Here is a 4,013-nt window from a genome sequence, read left to right on the forward strand (position 1 = left end):
CTGCATGAATTCCAAGGATTTTAATTACAGTTCTATTTTCTCTTGGCTCCTTCCTATAAACAGAAGGGGGTTAGAGCAGAGGAATTTTGTGCGCTGAATAAAAATCTGAACCTGTTTATACTTCAGAGGCAATGCTTGCCCCAGAGGTTTCTTACTTTGCTATTTTTAGTAAATTGCAGTTCATTTCAGGAGATAGATTTTGCATTACAAAAGCAGTATTAATAGAAGTATTCCTTCATCTCTTAATTATAGCATCAATTATAATAATTTTATGAGGTTTTTCTCATGAAACGCATGCAGTTGTAATAGAGGAAGATTAAATCTTGGGCGGGTCATGTTGCAAAGAAGTTACTTTCAGTAGTTTCCCCTGAAGAACTTTTAAGTTCCATTGGGATGAACTTCAGCTTTGGAAATGCAAACCAAAAGTTGTTTGAGAGTGATGAGATTAAGTTGGTAAGTCAAGGGCAGAATGCTGCTTCCAGGTGGATATTTGGAGGAGAAATGCAATGTGAGACCTTTGAGAGGACAAATTGATTTGAATGGCAATAGGAGCTGGTACTCTTGAAGTCTCTGCACGGAGAAAGAGCTAGAAATCCCACACAGTTGTGTCAGGACATGTGGGTCTGTCAGCTTCGACGTTCTCTCCATGGCATGGCCTCTGTGTCCTCAAGGATAAGGGATGGCTGTGACCAGCAGCAGAGAGCCCGCTGCTCTCCCGGACACCTCAGGAGCAAGATGCAAGTGTCACAGGTGGAAATGGGTATTCCAGGAAAAGATTCAGAAAAGCTATATGAAGCCTTGATCTAATTTGCTTTACCAAGTGTTCCTAACCAACTGCAGCCAGGGCTTCCTTTTTTCTTCAAGTTTAGCTTATCTGGAAGAAGAGCTAGGCAATCTCTAGGCTGTCACTTTATAAGGTGCCTGATTTTATTATTAGAATTCATACTGGAAATCAGTGTCGTCAGCATCAGTGCTGGGTACTGGACATCACAACCGAGGGGCGGTTGGTATGCAGCCTGACTTTGATCTTTTTTCTGTACTAATAAAGAAGAAATAAACACTAATAAACAACCAAACAAATAAAAATAATGAATAATAAATAATGAATAATAAATAACAAATAACAAACAACAAATAACAAATAATAAATAATAAATGCAGCTTTAATCCCTAAAGTACAATCTTAGTGGAATAGTTCTTTTTAAAACAGCCTGTCGTAACTGGTCTGTGACTATGTCAGTCTGTATGTCTGTCTTGCTCTCCTGAACCCAATTGTCCTGCTGTTTTCCTGGAAAGCTCCAGGGAACGACCTGCTGGTTGTTCTGCAGAGCTTGGTTTTATTCACATCTGATACTCTGTTATTTGGTGAACTGCTTGACATCTTCATGTCAAGCTTTTACGTTTTGTCTTGGGGGTAAAGATATTTATTTTTCAGAAGTTTTACAGAGCTTAATACAAGTACATTGTGGTCACTGAACAGGGCGGGCTGCTGAAGTGCTCAGATCATTGAATGTGTCATCAGCATGGTGGCACTGGGCTTTTACAGTTTCTACCTAGATGTCCTAACTCTTTTGTTTTGTCACTTTTGGACTTTGGGAGAATCTTAATATACCTCTTATGCTTCTGTTTGCTGTTTTCCACCTTGATAAAATACACAAAAAATAGTGGCTGATGAGAAACTTTGACTTTTCAGTTCACAGAATAACAGAATTGCAGAACAGTTGAGGTTGGAAGGGACCTCTGGAGATCATCCAGTCCAACCCTCCCTGCTCAAGCAGGTTCACCTAGAGCACATTGCACAGAAGCGCATCCAGGTAGGTTTTGAATATTCCCAGAGGAGGAGACTCCACAGCATCTGTGGGCAACTTGTTCCAGTGCTCTGTCACCCTCAAGTAAAGTAGTTTCTACTCACATTCATATTGTCAAAGATGCTGGACACCTTTCCCAAAAGCTTCTTTTTCATAGATTCATTAAAGTTTCTGTTTCATCTGGAAAAAAAAAAATCCAAGCAAACAAATAACAAATTCAGTGTTCCATTTAGCTTCTTGTAAATACCGCAAATTAACCTGCTTCCTGATTTCACCAGGTGAAGAAGTAGAAAGTCTGTATTCTTCCCTAGTTTCCTCCAGGAGCCACTTCTGCTCAGCATGGTAGCTGTCTTCCTTTCTGTGGACGCTCCACTCATCTACATCTGTTATCCCTTTACATACAAAGCCTGGAGATGTAGAGCTTCAGACAAATGATTGCTTGGGAGCGTTGTCTTTGGCCTTATATACACAACCGAAAGCCATCCTTTCCTCTCTTTTATCCCTCAAGCCAAAACACAATTCTCCTGGTTTTCTGGAAAAAGTTTTGATCAATTTGAGGAATTATGGAGATAGTTGCTGAGATGATCACATTTTCCTTCACCATGGGTTCTTCCATGCTTGGCTTTTATGACAGCTCTTAAATGTCACTTAAAAAATGTCTCTTACACCAACAGATGGGGCTGGAAGCTCAGTGCATTTCACCAAACCCAAATATTTGCGTGCCTACTAAACACAGCCCAATTTGTAATCACAAGTATGTGCTTTGTGCCAATACATGATTAAATGTAAAAGATATTTCATGGTAAAATAAGGACAGTAAAGAAACTGTCAATCATGGGATAATGAATCACACAGGAAAGGCTGCAGTGTGGGAGAGAGTCCCTGGGTGCAAACATGGTGTTAATTAACAAATGAGATATGACCCGAGGGTGGAAATACTAAGCTTTTGTTCTCACAGGCTTGTTGTTTGTGTATATTGTATTTCAGATGGAGAATACAACTGAATCTTCATAGTTGTCTGTGTCTGGTCGTAAAGATTCAGTGGAGGGGTATCCATATTCCCATCTCTTGCAAATGTTTGCGTTTGAAAAATTTCATCCTCCGTCTAGGAATGCAACAAACATTTTTGGAATTTTCCTGTGTTGTGTAGGCATGGACTTGAATGTCAAATCTCTGTATCCTAAACACGTGCTCTAGCTTTGGGTTCTTTCTGCTTCTGTGGTGAAGTGGCTGGATTGAAGAAAAGCTGAGTGCACAGTCCATTGGTTACAGTCCTTACATGGAATATGGACAGTATAAATTCATGGGATAAAAGGTATAAATTCTTGCTTCAAAGAATGCTTAATTATTGAAACATTTTGGAACAGCTCCTATAGAAAGCTTGGGATAGAGTGACAGGAGAATACCTAAGAGCTGGCTGCTGCTAAGGAGCAATAACCCTGGGGGCGGGGGGGAAAGCTATTTTGACCATAAATGCTAACTTAGAACTGATTTACCCCCCGCCAAGATTCACACATTTTGGTGAAAAGACAGCTTTTGATAAGTTGCTTTTCTGTTGGAATTGATGGGAAGTTTTAAACACGTTCCGATTATTTGTATGTTCATGTTTATGAATTTTGTTGGACCTTCTGTCAAATTCATACGAAGGTTACGGTTGAAGATTAAGTTGTGTATGATAGCAAGGGTGTCAGAGACTGTAAGCAGACTTCTCTTCTTTACACTTTTAGACTAAATCTGGAAAATTTAAAAGTGTCGTGGTGCTATAGCATCATCCATCCTCCCTGACAGGCTTCCTGGCTTGGGAGCAGTCTATTGAAATAAAAAGTGAACTTGAATTTTCAGACTGAGGAAACGGACTTCAAAAGGCAGAAGAGAAAACAGAGAGGGGATGTTTTTTAAAAAAAAATTCACAAGAAGTCTTCTCATTGTTGTTGAGGAGCTGGTGACAGGCTGGCTCGTCACACTGCTCTGTCCTGGATCCTGCAAAATGAAAGGGGGTTGTGAGAAGTTGGGGTGTGAAGTCATGGGTTTCTTTAGGTGGGCAGCTGTCTACAAAAGCCACAATGTGTGAAGAACATCCATGAAGTAGGCAGGCCCTCATCCATGTGTTCTCTTCCAAAGGTTTGGGAACCCATTCCCAGTTGCTGAGAAAAAGCTCTGAAAATGCCTCCAAAGTGAGAACATTAAAAAAAAAAAAAAAAAAAA

Source organism: Pterocles gutturalis, unplaced genomic scaffold (assembly GCF_000699245.1).
Source record: "Pterocles gutturalis isolate BGI_N339 unplaced genomic scaffold, ASM69924v1 scaffold15559, whole genome shotgun sequence".
In the NCBI taxonomy this organism is placed as follows: Eukaryota; Metazoa; Chordata; class Aves; order Pterocliformes; family Pteroclidae; genus Pterocles; species Pterocles gutturalis.